General features: G+C 37.0%; 1 protein-coding gene across 1 annotated transcript in view; it reads left to right on the forward strand.

The window, feature by feature from the left end:
* Window positions 1–223: 223 nt before the first annotated feature.
* Window positions 224–16,259, forward strand: part of npffr1l2 (neuropeptide FF receptor 1 like 2) — a 44,762-nt gene continuing 28,726 nt past the window's right edge. Inside the window, exon 1 of the mRNA XM_028458657.1 lies at window positions 224–430. The gene's annotated coding sequence lies outside the window, so the exon portion shown is untranslated. The remainder of the gene's footprint in view (window positions 431–16,259) is intronic.

Consider the following 16,259-nt stretch of genomic DNA (forward strand, 5'->3'; position numbering starts at 1 on the left):
TGCTCAATGTTGCAACAAGTTGCAGTTTATTTTATCATGCGCAACTTTACAATCGGCGCCCCATATATACATATGTTACTACATGCATGTCATGGTCACAGACAAAGGCAGAAATGTAAGGGTTAATTCCATCCATCGGAGATGACAGTTATTTCTGGGCTTCCATACGTCTGTTCACTGCGTGTTGGTTCATGGTTGGTTCTCACTGTCTGTGCGTAACAGCCACGGTGCGCTTTGCCTCCGCTGTGCGTCTTCGGGCTTCTCCTTTCTCCCAAAGCCAAAGATTGTTTGCTGATGAAGGTCACCACTCAGTGACTGAGGAATCATTCGGTCACCGTCAACTGTTGAGGATTCTTGGAGATTTTTGGTGTGTTTTTCCGTTTTACCGACCGATTTTTGTGCGTCTGCAGCAGCTCGTGGTAGCGCAGAGGTAGGTCCAGGAGTGTGGGAGAATACACTTTGACTTAGTCTGCATGCCAAACCAACCACTGAATGTTGTTAATGCTTAAAGCTTCCTTTAGAACAGGGGTCACCAACCTTTCTGAAGCTGTGAGCTACTTCGTAGTGTTATGCAATTATTTTATAGCAGTCTAAAGGGCTACCTGTTAGAAAAGCACTTCTTAAAACACTAAATGTTTACGTTTTCACTTTAATCAGAGGGTAAAATAACAAGGAAGACTAGCAGTAACCTAAAAAGCTAGGAAATGTTTAAGTTTTAACATGCAACACTTTAATTATCTTAATTTATGCAACTGCTTCATTTTCATTACATTTCACTGAACATTATCATCTTCCTATTTTACTAGCTACTAACAAACAACTTTCAACTAAATCAATATCATGCAACATTTGTAAAATGTAGCAATCGCGACATATTTTACAAAAAATCCACCTTGTGTTTTTAAAAAAAATCTTACATATCGTATTATATTTTACATACCACTGATCCATACACCAAATATGCAAGACTTAAAGATGTTTGCCACAATGTTGAGGTGAAAATAAACATTTAAAGATGGTTAATTTGATCACGTGCAGCAGTATTGTACTCCATTAAGTACCAACTACTTCTGTCATATGTATTTATATTTGAGAGTTCTAGTGAACAGCATAACGTGGATGGCTGTTCATCATAGGAATGGGATCCACACAAGGTTCCTGCTGCTTAACAGAAGGTTTTCCTTGCCGCCATGATGAATTCATGTTGGGTGTGGGATACATATGTATGTGTATATACGTATATATGCATATGTGTGTATCCATAAAAGGAAGAGTCCGTCCTTAAGACTGCTCTACTGTAAAGTGCCTTGAGATACCATTGGTTATGATTTGGCGCTATACAAATAAAGATTGATTGATTGATTGATTGATTGAATCCTGGAAAGTGAATCTGATTTTAGATAAAGCTCATTGGTGACGAGGGCACCTCACATGGTCCATGTGGGCTATCGGGGATCCACCGTGTTGGTGACCCCTGCTTTAGAAAGTTTGGAAATTGTCACTAATCTGAAATTAATCTACGCTCCAGTTTCATAGAAAGGTGATTGTCACCACTAAAACAAGAACTCCTGACTTACATTTAACCACTTTTTTTTTTTGTGGTAGACTCCACGTTACTAAAGGTAAATCTGTCATTTTTTTACATTGATTGATCAGCTGATGTAGAATTAAAAAGCTTTAAAAGCAATGTATGGTTGCTGCATTGCCTGAGAACAGTGAGCTCATTGTAATGTTGAAGAAAGCATATTTCAACGGTTTGAGCTTTGTGACATGGTCATTATTCTGACATCATAAGGACTATATCTTAAAGGACTATAGCTGGACATTGGATACTCAAGCAGTGTTAATTTTGACAACAAATTTTGATTTTGTTTTAGTCTTTTCACTAAAATACAACTTAGTTTTATTCAAAATGTAGTCATCAGGAATATTTTACTTATTGTCTTTTTGTTTTGTAAGATTAAGATTTTAGTCGACGAAGGTTCAATTACCATTGATCAACCTAATATGGGAAGTTATTAATGTTTGTAAAAACACGCAGACATGAGTTCTGATTGGATTTTGTCCCATGTGTTGAAATTAAATATTCATTTTAATTTGTCGAACAAAAATGTCAATGTTTTATCATTTTCCTCTACTTGTTTTTTTTTTTTTTTTTTAAAAAAAGAAAAATTCAATTTAAAAAAATTAGTTGACAAAAACTATGATAAAATCGTATAGTCAAAATAAACACTAAGAAACATCTTCATGGCAGCAGCTGCCTTAACTAATAATACTTGGTCGGATGTTGTTTTTTGGTGGTTTCATCCAAATGTTTGTACGTCTGATTGACGTGCAGCATCAGTTTCTCCTTCTACTTTCTCCTTTATTTCAAAGTTCTGGCTTGTAGAAAGTAATTGCTTGAATTTCTATTGCCTGTCTTTGATTTCAAAGTATAGTTCACTCGTCTGGATTTCTATATTACTTCTGAAATACTCGTGTTTGATTTAGGACCCTTTCATGCATAGAGGACATTACATTGGACAGCTATTGAAATGCTGTTGTTTTGTATATGCATGGGTCTTTCTTGTTGTAAATGCATATCGATAGACATGAATACATAGACTCCTCATTGAGTGTTGTTGGTCCGTTGCTGCAATTCGTCAGCGTGGCCACCATATTGATAAAGGCAAAGCTACCCTATAAACTAATGCAAGTGAATGGACCGAAGTTATTAGATTTATTATTTTTTATTAGCTCATTCACACACACACATTAATATATTTGGTAAGCAAGGAGACGTCAAAACAATGTATGTCACTTTGAATTTGATGATTATATTTTAATGTTTACTCCTTATACTGTATGGTTAGGACATACGTAAGCACTAAACCACCTTATTTTTCTAATGTTTTTAAGAGTTTTTACAGTTACCAATGTATGTAAGACTTATTGTGTGGATAAATATTAAAATATTAACATTATTTATCCTGGAAACAATCTGGTTATAAGAATATATGACTTGATCCTGGAGCATGAATGTGACAGGTGGATTTTCTGAATAAAGAGGACAAACATCTACATTTAACTGATATTGAAGATTCATGGATTGCTGACAATATTTACATACAGATGTTTGTACGGGTGCATTTATGAACATGTAGAACATGTATTTTCATCAAGATACAAACCTTGAAAAAGCCTTGCACAGCTTATTACGTGTGTCGCCACTCTGCAACTGAAGAGTGTTCAGTTTGACAATGTGGTGCAGCCTCAGTTTGTGGAAGACAGACACAACTGGTTTTACCTGAGTAAATATAAAGCTGCTCTTTCAAATCTTCATTTATCATGCTCTTCACCCTGAAATCCTCCTGAAGACCACTCACAGTGTTCTTTGCCCTCCTCTTTCTGTCCTTCGCATTCCTTCTCTCTCTTTCCGGACTCTCCACTAGAGGTGTGTATTGCCTGGCATCTGACGATATGATTTGTATTCCAATACATAGGTCACGATACGATACACCCCGATATTAAAGTATAAGGCAATTATTGCAATTTTTTAAATATATATATATATATATGACTTGAGAAACAATTAATCTGTAAATTTGTACACCTTCATGAGAAAATTATGTATGAAATATATTTTATTGGCATATTTTACACTCAAAACATTGGCTTTAACGTGCCATGTGCCAACAACTTAAAATAAAAAAATAACATACAATCTGCCTGTGGCTTTTAAACCAACTTTGACTTTAGTGCAACTTAACTGAAGTATTTGCCTAGAACAACAAATAAATGCAGAAAGTTAGTACTTTCTTTTTAGATTTTACTGAAAGAACACAAGCTGGTCAACATGCCCAGGTTTCAGTACTTCTTTGTGCAGTTACAATGTCTCCTGCAGTGAAATTTTTTTTTTTTTAATTTAAAAAAAATTGATATGGATGGATTTAGAATTGATCCAAGAATTGTGCGACGTAATGTTGCGATATAGTGCCGAATCGATTTTTTTCAACACCCCTACTCTCCACTCTAACCAAGGCTTCCCTGAGTCTGGCCCTCAGATCATCATGTGATGAAGGAAGAGCATAGGAGGGGTCCTAGTATAAACAAGCATGAACATATTATAAGTCATGTTTAGATAACATCTCTACTCTGACAATGTGCTGTCAACTGTCCCACATTTTAAATCTCATCACTGCTCCGTTTTAATAACAGCATATGCATATGTTTATGTGACTCTGAATGAGTGACAGGGAGTGGGAGGTGTTGGAAATGCAGAGGAGGCGTGACAGGAGGTTTAAACAAGGGGCTGCAACCTTTCTAATCAAATAAGCCGTTTTGTTCAAAAACATCTGTCTGGAGCCACAAAACCCATTTGAACATGTTTACTCTACATCACTATACTGAGACTAGATCTGTAAGGAAAAAGCTTTGCTACTTGACATAACTGCTCTATAAGGAGTCACATTAATTTTGCTGTTTCAAACCATGGTTTTAATGAATGCGTATAGGTGTTTGACGCAGAGCTGGCACTTATTACCCTAATTTTTTTACATTTTACATCAGAAATACAAAGTTCTCTGCGCACAACCTTGCAGTTTTTGAGAAAAAGATGTTAAAGGTGCCCATTTTGAAAAAAGGGAAAACATAGGGAATTTTGCACTTTCAAACCTGTTTATCAAATAAATCCCAAAATGCCGAATAAGCACTTGAAGTACAAAATAAACCAGTTTGAAATGTGAGATATACCTGAAGTTGCTATCTAGGAAGAGTAAACATGATAAAATGACCAAGAAAACTTCTCCTGTTGCATTAACATCACCATTACTTCTCATTATGGTAATCAAATTCAAAGGTAATATTTTAGGTAAAATCTGAATAACAAACAGAATCAAGCCAAAATATATTGTATTTAAAAAAACACTTTTTCAAAATAACACATTTAATGGTGAATTGTCAATTTGCATACACGAGCAGTAACTGCACGACATGTACATATTCACAGGAGTGATTATTGTAAGCAAGATTTCATTTCTATTTATTCATATTACATATATATGTCCTATATTACATTTATTATCATATACACATCACTCAATATCAACATCACTGTCCTCACTATCAGATTCACATGAAACACTATCTACAGTTTATCTTACATTGTCTTCACAAGGTCAGTGTCCGTAGGAAGTATATATTACTATGGAAAAGTGGGAGGTTCAGTAGCTTTTTCATGGATGGTTAAATGAGGTTGTGTTTGAAGGTGGGACGTCAGGGACATTTTGGTTTGTTGTGAAATGTGTAGAGTGATAACTATTGTTTTATCATATATTTAGATGAATAAATTGGGGAAAAAGCAACTCACCAGCATGAAGTTTTGCCTGAAGAAACACTTTGAGACACTCACGTTGAGTGCTGCAGCTATCAAATATTTTTGTTATCGAGTATTTCGTCTATTTTTTCATCGATTAATCGGATAAATTACACTTTTGTGTTTGTAAACAACGATAACAATAGTGTGTTACGAAATATGAAAGACCTCTTAAAATCAGTTATTCCTCAAAATTTTATTCAAAATAATTTTTCAACACTTCAACTTAACAGTAAACAAATGCCAGGGCAAAAAAATGAAAACAAATATACAACCTACTTCCTTAGGTTTATCATAAACAAAAAAAAAAAAAGTCAAACGGGTGTAGCCACTGCTGTAACCCATGTGGTAAAACGTGCAGCTTCCTCCACGGTGCATTAGGGATCTGTCCATGCTGTCCATGTGATGTACTGTGGGGGACAAACAAACAACAACTCATTAGTAAATCTAGTCACAATGAACACATTTACATAGGTCAGTGCTGGCCCACGAATATGTTTCAGAATTAGGGCTGAACGATTTTGGAAAATAATCTATTTTTCCTCAATATTGCGATTTAAATGCCATTATTTTTTCAAGAACCTCATGCCATGTATTTTTCAATGCACACCAGCAATAAATCAATGTGTTTCATAATAAACAATTTCAGATTTATTTAAACTTTAAATAAATATAAAATGTAAATTTGAAAGCACAGATTACAACAATAAAGCAAACAAACCTGTGGCTCTTCAACATATCTAACTGACGTCACGTTTCATGAAACATGTAAACATGTGGACTGCACTTCTTAAACACTCTCTGAACTTAACAGGACAGTACAAGACAGGTGTTTTATGATATCGTGATAATATCGCAAATACAATGACTCGTTCAGAATGCTCCCATCTGGTTTCATTTGAGCTGCCTCACGAAGAAGTCCTACATCTAAACCCAGTTGGCAATGTATCAGCTTGCATAACATTATATATATATATATTTTAAGAGCTAACAAGCTATGCTTCTTCTCACTCCTTTTCCGAGTATGTCATTAATGTATTTTTTTCTATGCTTCATTATTATTTTGCTTCTTGAAAATCTTCATTTCTATATTATGCTGTGCAAATAATTTGTTAAAAAGCAACCAGGAAGCCTTGTACTATTTGCATATTCGAAATAAATGAATAAAAGTGAGTAAACATACCTGCTTTTAGGGAGAACATGCAGAACGTGATGGATTGTTATGGTAAGAGTAACTTCCATCCATCTGTACTTGGAACGCGGCATCTTTGGCGAAACAGCTTCAGATCCTTCAACAGGGGTTACAAGTCTTTTCAACCCTTCTGTTTTATCTTGACACTTTAGTTCACAAGCCAATCATTTTTGTCTATAAAACACCGATAGCAGGCCGGGTGAAACCCGTAGTTTGTTGGGACATCAGAGACCGGTTTGTCCAACATGTTGATTAGCAATAGCTAGCACCGTAGTGTTCGAGCCATTCTTCAGACTTCGGTGAAGGGCTGCGGACCTTACCCACCATCTTTTCCGACATGGAGAATGCACTTCACGGGTGTTAATCGCACTTGATCGCCATTATCAGGTAAAGCTGCAACGCTTACTGTCCTCCGTATTTACATGTGCGTAGTGATATTACCTTGATTTTGGCTGTGACCTGGCTGTGACCTACTAACATTATCAATGCTGATTGATTTATCATTTTATCATTTATTCTCTATCTATCCTTTATTTATCCCTCATCCTTTATATTTATCATTATTATTATTATTATTATTGTTGCTGGGTTGTTCTATGTTGTGTTGTTTTTATTTCTTTTGTTTCTTTTTGTTGCTTGTTTTGTGCACCAACCACCAAGTCAAATTCCTTGTACTGTCCTCAAAACTGTACATGGCAAATAAAACATTTCTGATTCTGATTCTGATTCTGATTCTGGTTGAAAATCAAGCTCAACAGTGTTTTTTGTCTCAATGCGCAGTCAATATAGTGCACCAGTAAATTACAATTTTCTCATTAACTGCAGGATAATGCGTGGAGAACTTTTTGCATGGATGCCTTTAATTAAAAGTATCCATTAATTGACACTGATTTATTGTGTCAATATTCTCAATTAGTAAATAATATTGGAATTATCCACATGAAAACGGCTGCTACATGTACAAATTCTTGCTAGCTATTGCAACATAAATAATAGGAAATTCCACCACAGAAGGCATTGAATTTAATTTCCACATGACATTGTTAAGTATCCAGGTGGGAGACATTGTAGAGTTGAAGTTGTCAAGTAAAACTTGCTGGCTGGCAGGATGATGAAACGCAAATGCTGTTTAAAGAAAAACTGTGGTAAATTACAATACAGTGTGAAAATTCTTTCATTTATTAATTTTTCTCACATTTCCCATTGTGTTTTACAGTAATATACAAAAATACAGTATATTACTGTTAAAATTTCCATCCAATTTTACAGCAAAGGCTTGCAGTGTTGATGCCGTGGAAATCAAGGCTGTTAAACGGCAGAATCTGCATTGTTATTTTTCATCAGAAAAATGTGCGGTTCTTTGAAAATCAAATATTGATCGACCGTGACACGTTTCTGTGGATGGTGTGCATAGAAGTAAATATAAAGCCTTTGCTTTCTTCTCACCACAGTTAATTGGTAAATATTTATGGTACTGTCAGCAGAGGTGTAAAGAGAACTGATATACAGTATCCTACTCAAGTAGAAATACTGTTACTTGATTAAATTTGTACACAAGTACAAATAAGTCATATATAAAATACTCAAGTACAAGTAAAATGTAGCTCAATAAATAGTAGTCAATGTAAAAGTTACTAGTTACTTTCACCCCCCACATTTATTTTTTCAAAATAATTGTACATTTTGAATTCAATTCAAAATTAAAGAAAAAAAAATCAGCTGAAATAACTGATTAGTAATAATAATAATAATAAAAATATCTAATAATAATAGCAAAAATAAATAATAATAATAAATCTTATATAAAATAATAAGAACTAATAAACGTTCTGAGAAAATAACCTTCATTCAATGCTGCTTTGGCACCTTGCATTACATTTAATCTGATTGGTCGGCTATGATGTGATGCATTTGGTCATTTAATTTTATGTCGTTTCACAATGTCTGTTCATCATTTTAAAACCAAAAATAATAATTTACTCAGAAACTGTTGGGTGTAGAAATGTAACTAATTACTTCTTTTAAAAATAAACATACTTAAGTACAAGTAAAATTATTGATTTAGAAATATACTCAAAAAAATACAGGTACCATATAAGCAACTCAATTACAGAAACATGAGTACTTGTGATCCATTACTTTCACCTCTGACTGTCAGATACTTATAGCAGCATTGTATGTAGTCTTTGAAAACAATTGTGTATTACTTTGTTATATCAGTTGCTGATCAGCTGCTCTATTTGAAAACAAAGCAGAGAAAAGAGAGGAGAGCAGTTCACGATTCTATCAGGGTGTTGTTTTTCTTTCAGACTCTTAGACCTCCGCCAGAGTGTTTCCTAGCAACCAACGTGGGAAAACACAATTGACGTAAAATTACGTCAATGGCAGCGAGCGTATGGATTTGAAATGATGTATTTTTACGTCAATGGCAGTGAGTGAGTTACCAATGGGCCAATATTATTTCAATATTTTAGACGCCATAAATACGTTAACTCCTCCGGGCCGGGCCGGCCCGGCAAAATTGCAGGAACAACACTACAGAGATAATGATTGATTGGCCCTTGTCTGTCAAGACTACCTGGTCCAAAGGCCCTACTAGAGGCTACAGAGGCCCAGGAGTCCCACCCACACATGTTCTAGCCCCCCTCATCCAATCTATCTATAATGCAAAGAAGGTCTGCGTGCGTGTGTGTACGTGTATGTGCATGTGCGTTTGTGGAGGGAATGTCTGCCTGACACGGTGTCTGTTTGACCTGACAGTTTGTCAATGGTTTCCAAATACCCCGAGTGTGTACATTTGTTATTTTGGATTAATTTGGTCATTTCAAAATGTTTATTTTAATTTTATTTCGCCCGGACGGCACATTTATATTCACCTAGAAGTGAAACCTATTCAGTTCTCAGTGTGAGGGGGCGCTAGCGCTACATCTACTGTATATCTATTTCACTGCACAGCTTCGCTCCAGTGCGTGCCAGAGCCAATCACAGTGGCGAGCTAGAGTCACGTGTGCGACCAGAGCCAATCGGTGCTGCACACACAGCCAAGCAGACGGACTGCAGGCACACGAGTGAGAGAGAGGAAGGTAGTTTAAAGGTCCCATGTCATGCTGTTTTTCACTCATCTCCATTTGCTCCAAGAACCCCAAAAACATAGTATTTGAGGTTTATTTTCCCCCAACTCACCTGTTTTCCAGAGTTTTAGCCTCTGAAAAGTCACTTTCTGATGAACTCTACACAAAGAGGCTGATTTGCGGCTTACTTATGCATATTCATGAGTGCGCAAAACTACACCAAAAAAAATACAAAAATACACAAAATAACTCCAGAATCACACTACAATGGCAACACAAAACACTAATTATACAAAAATGCACAAAAACACAACAACAAAAAAACATACATTACAGAAAAATACACCAAACAAAAAAATATAAAAATCAGTAAAAAAAAACTAAACACATTTTTTAAGCGCATGTCCCATATAATTAAACCAGTGAAATCGCACATGTTATTTTCTTTTATAACACTACAGAGTACAGAGTATGTAGACCTCTTTGTACATCCAACCATCAAACTAAATTGGCCATAATTGACAACTCTACTTAAGCTCCGACTATATGAATACATACTTTCAACGGGCACTGTGCTAGTCATCTTAATGACGAGGAGCAACCGATGGTGGCAAAGAGGAGTGAGACAGAAACTATGAAAAGAAAAGCTCTTGCAACACAGGAGAGCTGGAAAATTACAGAGATGATTGCGACGATGCTGCTGCTTCAGGTGGTCCCTCACAGTAGCTGCTGCTGTCAGCTTATGCTGGTCTGTTGTCAGTGAAAGAGAAGAATAAGGAGGCAGATAATATTAATAATAAGTGTTGACAAAGACTCTACACCAGGGATGGGCAACACTATTACAACGGGGGCCACAAAAATGTGATTGTATCTGATCTGAGGGCCACATTATCAACATTTATGTCAGCAGTCAGAATAATGGCCAATCTGAGCATTAATAAAGAGGGGGAAAGGGTTTTGTCTTTGTAGTTTTGTCAGTTTTTAATCATTTTGTGTTATTTTTGGAGTCATTTTGCTTGTTCTGTTTGATACTTTCATCAAAGGTTGCCACACTGCAGATCAACGTGCTTACATTATTAATCTAAACATAATAATTATTTTTAAAAAGTAAAGGCAGGTTTAGTTTATAATGACTTACGTCATCTTTTAAAAGAAAAATAAACTTTATTTACACTGTCGGAATTATGGATTTCAATTCTTTGTATTATCAAATAATTATTCCTCAATTGTGAAGTATGCATGGTTTCTTTATGATTGTGATTGGTCAGACGTTGCTATCTTCACCCATTTTTAATGTGAGCGTGCACTGATCCAGGTTGGAAAAACCTGGGTTAAGTTGTTTATAACCTGCTTTGTAGTGCAGCTGCTCTATGACAGTGAATGTTTGGTTCGGTGACATTTCCCAGATATAATTATCCAGCTGCGTAGTACAGGCCTTTTATGTCCAGTCATTGTTTTACTTGTATGGGTGAGTGAAAAATAAATACTGTTAAATCTTAAATCTTGCTCCAGTTTTCTCCTTTGGAGCAAGTAAGCAATTTGCAGTGTTATTATTTATTTATTCAAGACTCCAGAATATGATGGGTTATTGTTCCTTATAGTGGTGTTATATAGAGCTTGTGGTGAAACTCGAAAAATTGGAATATAATATAAACTAATATATTACTGTATATAGACTCATTACTTACACATTGTTTGTCCTTTTGTCAGGACAAACACTGTTGCAGAGGTGATATTTGGGTCCCCTCTGCATTAAATGTTCATTTCAGGGCTTGAACCGAGGACTCTCTTGCTGTGAAGCAGATGTGCTAACCAGTGCCCCACCGTAGCTCAGAACATGAAATTAATCATTTTAAATACAAACATGTTGGCCCTCTGAAAGCTATTGTTATGCATATGTCCTCAGTACTTGGTTTGGGCGCATTTTCCATTAATTACTGCCTCAATGTGGCATGGCATGGATGCTATCAGCCTGTGGCACTGCTGAGGTGTTCTGGAAGCCCAGGATGCTTCAATAGTGACCTGCAGCTCTTCTGCATTGTTCGATCTCATGTCTCTCATCTTTCTCTTGGCAATGCTCCTTAGGTTCTTTATGATGTTCAGGTCAGTACTGTAGGGAAGTAATGTTTCTTGCCTTCAAGCCAAATTCAAACATTGGATGGCAGGTTTTAGTGTCCATCTTTGTGCTTCATTGGTTTATGTTGTCTCCCACTAGGTCCCTCAACATGTGAAAGCATGTAAGAACAGTCGGGAGGACCATCTTGGACAAGGCAAGTTATTTCCCAATTGTCTAGACTCCACTCCACCACTTGTCAATCGACATCAAGGATGGATCAGGGAGGGAGGTGTCTACTTGGTACTTGCGAACCTCTAGGGCAGGGCTATTCAACTGGCAGCCCGCGGGCCAAAACCGGCCCACTCATAAAACTCAACCGGCTCATGGCCCATCTATCCATAGTTAGTGAATGAATTGTTTAATGTCCCCATAAAACTGTACACACGCGGCTTTGCAACACTTTACGGCACTTTGCGGCACTTCACGGCACTCTGTGATAGTTTGCGGCACTTTGTGACGTTTTCTGGCACTGCTGCTTACAGCACCATGAGAAGGGTCTGTTGCATATTATGGAAAGGCGCTTCAGATAAACAGAAAGCATGGCACATTCAAAGGAAAATCGACAATGTCCGACGGCACTTAAAGACGACCCACGCCAACTGTGATGACGACTATTCATCAGGTTCAGATGCTCAGCAGACAAAAGCGAAAACACTTGCTTTAAACTACCAGTGAAGCTCGGCAATCTTCTCCTGCACTTGCACCATAGCTTCTCTCCGAGTAGCATGGATACTCACGAAAAAGAAACAATCATTTACCGATGTGGAAACGCTGTCGATGAGGTGGTAACAGACAACAAATTGAAACAACAGGTAATATCTTCTATTAAGGGAATTCCTCTGTCGGATACGATAACTGCGAGAAGGGTGGATGTTTTAGCCACAGATGTTTTCAATTGACTTATTTCTTGCACTTTTTAACCAGGAGGGGCTGTCAATATTACTTAATTAAACTTGAAGCCGCTTGTGTTTTTTATTACAAAAAGGGGGGATACTAAAACTCGGAAACATCCGGAAACTTTTCGGAGAGTAAATTCTGCCCCGTATTGCATGCTCAGGCTGTAATATCACCAAGTGTATCATTGTACCGGTTGTTAGAGCTACTAATCATTACCAGGAAGAACATTTATTCCTGGTTATTGTTTTTTGGAGTTTAATAGGTTTTTATTTACCGGTGATTAGTTCATGCATATTTACAAATTTATACATATAATTTTACTATTGTGCATAGTTCCTGTTATGAACATATACGTAGGCTACATCTGAATGAGGTAACCTTTTAGATAATAATATAATAAATAGATAAATAAATACAACTGGTTTCCATATGTTTCTGAGCAATAGGAACTAATCACTGGTAAATAAAGCCCAATAAAACTCTGGAAAACCACAACCAGGAATACATGTTTGCTCCCTGGTTAAGATAGTTGCTCTAACAACTGGTACAAACTTGGTGATATTACAGCCTGTGCATGCAGTAGTAGTACGGGGCAGAATTTTGTCTATCTCCGGTGTGTCTCTGAAATGTTTCCGGGTTTTAGTATCTCCCTACAAAAGCCAAGCTGGTGCTGTTACTGTTAATTAAACCGGAGGCTGGTCATGTTTTTCAGTTGTTTTTTATTATTTCTTGCATAGAAAGCAAGCAGGTTTTTTTGACTGTGCCCTTAAAAAAATTTAAAATATATAAATCTAAAGCTAGTTATGTCTAAAAAAAAAAATTATAATTCATTTTTGTTTATTTTTGCTTTCAAACTGAACGAACACGTGTTTTATTTGTTTATTGGATTGCGTTAGGGATAGGGTTATAATCTCAGTACGGAGGTAAACTCAGTGCGTGACACCGGCCCACAAGCCATAGCCTTCCGACAATATGGCCCACAGCAAAGTGTAATTGAATAGCCCTCTGTGCCACTTCCTTCTCTGAGAGAACTCCCTTGCATCTTCTCAGGTACCTGTTTTAGAGATGCCTGGCACTCAGAAGGTGGCCTGTGGAAAATGGGTCAATGGCTGAGTCAGCTCTCAAAAAGTAATTGTCCAATAGCAATCTTTTCTGGACATGTTGAGCACACTGGACATTTGCGTCAGAGACCATGTCTAAGAAGCATTCTACTGTTGGGGAATTTTCTTCCTTCTGGATCATTTCCTCTGCGGCAAGTCCAACAAACATATCTGTCTTATTAAAAAACTGTCACTCATCCCAACTAGATTGATGTTCTTCAGTTGGAAAGCTGACAGACCTAAAAGGGATTCAGGTTTGATGAAACAAGCCAGGAAGTTTCTCCTCAGTTTGTCTTGCTTTTCATGGAGGATGTGGATTAACGTTGATTTGCTCTGGAAAAGGAGAACATAATCCTTCAGGAGTCTTAGGACAGCTATGTAGATAAGGATGATGAGTCTTCTTGGACATAATTACTTTCTCAGCTATCCTCTGTTTTCTGTTTTTTTCTATCTTCAGTCATGTTCTTGCTAGACATAGTGTCTAAAATTTCTTTCAGTCATTTTTAGTCGTCGGAAGATACTCCATGTTCCTTCAAAATGTCATGCTATCTTCTGAATCATAGTACATTACTCTGAAAGCCTCCATTATGACTATGTTGGCTACAGTCACATAAAAGGAAGCCATCTGTGAGAGAGATGGCTTTCTTTGTGTGACGGAATTGACATCATCTCAGATGTCTTGCAGATTTAACTTGAGATCGACTGACCATTGAAGATCTTTGTGAAGATCAGTAGCCAGTGTTCCCACTCATCCATCAAATTGTTGACCAAACTTCCTGCAGGCATTGTGACAAAGGTGAGAAGAATCTCCGTTTATGTCCAGTAGTTGGAGAATTTTCTCATTTGTGATCTTCACCTCCAATCCATTCTTGGATCCCCACATCACAGCACAGGAATCCATGAACAAAGAAACAAAGATTTCCCCAAGGTATGTCTTTGTTACTGAACAGTTTCTCAATAGCTGAAGACACACTGGCCGTGTCGACCTTGTATAATTCTATTGACTGGAGGCTCTCAACAACAATTCAATTTGCCAGTATCCTCTTGTCTGCATTGCTAGTGCTTTTATCAATGGTTAATGAAAATGGCTTATGACACATATGTTAAATTGTGTCATTGGTGAAAGTATTTCCTAAACCATGGGTCATCCTTTTGGAAGCAGTGTTTTTTTTTTTTAAAGTTTGACATGGTAAGGTCAAGGGGCTAAGTTCAAGGGAAGACAGTGCTCGGGTGCCGAGAAAAAATAATTTACAAACTGACTGTTATTTTTATACATCAAATATACTAGATATAATTATGGCAAATCCATTTACACATCAGATCAATTCAAGATAACAAATACATTACAGAATAGATTATGTTGATCTATCAGTGAGAAAAGAACTGTCATATATTTACTTGCACAATTTTATAAAATGTTAAAGTGATAACTCCCAGAGGCACATTCAGATTATTGACTATTAAATGGTAAATGGACTTGATTTAAATATCCCTACACTGAAGTAGTCTCAAAGCACTTTACATTTCAGCTCATTCACCCATTCACACTCACATTCACACACCAATGGGACTGAGCTGCCATGCAAGGTGCTAGTTGACCACTGGGAGCAACGTAGGGTTCATTGTCTTGCCCAAGGACACATTGAAACAAAAAAAAAAAAAATTGGACTTTATCATAGATACTTAAAGCACTTACATACTTACTTTACACCTTCATTCCACACTTAATGGTGGTAAGCTACTATTGTAGCCAAAGCTGCCCTGGGGCAGACTGACGGAAGCGATGCTGCCATAGTGTGCCATCGGCCCCTCTGACCACCACCAACACTCACTCACACACTACATTCATACTAGGCAATGTGGGTGAAGAGTCTTGCCCAACGACACAATGACAGATACCATTGGAGCGACTGTCCCCCACTGTGGAACCTGTAATTCTCAGTGGTCTCTCATCCAACAACTAAGCAGACCCAGACCTGATTAGCTTCTGAGATCTAATGAGATCGAGCAATGACAGGCTGGTATGGCCTGGTATAGACTTGGATCGAACCCCAAACCTCTCGATCAGAAGGCGACCCCTCTATTGCAAAAAATAAGTATGTTTATTGTGCACATCACACACAAAAAAGACAAAAATCACACACACCAAAAAGATAATAAAAGCAGTACGGAATAACCTAGTCATCCCAGAAATATACATATTACCAATGGTAAAAACTATTTCAATATAGATTTATAGTAGAATAGTACTGACTTTTTGTACGTGAAACAATGCAATTTTGTGTTAAATTATGTCAAACATTATGAAGAAAATTGAAAAAAACAATGTTCTAAGAAGCACACAGCAGTTTAGTAGTTAGCACATCCACCTCACTGCAAGAAGGCCCTGGGTTCAAGCCCAAAAAAAGAAAGAACACTTGGGTCCTTTCTGTGTGGAGTTTGCATGTTCTCCTCGTGCTTGCGTGGGTTCTTCCTCCCACAATCCAAAAACATGACTGTTTGGTTGATTAGAATCTCTAACAGTGCTTTC

This window comes from Gouania willdenowi, chromosome 9, assembly GCF_900634775.1.
Source record: "Gouania willdenowi chromosome 9, fGouWil2.1, whole genome shotgun sequence".
NCBI lineage: Eukaryota > Metazoa > Chordata > Actinopteri > Blenniiformes > Gobiesocidae > Gouania > Gouania willdenowi.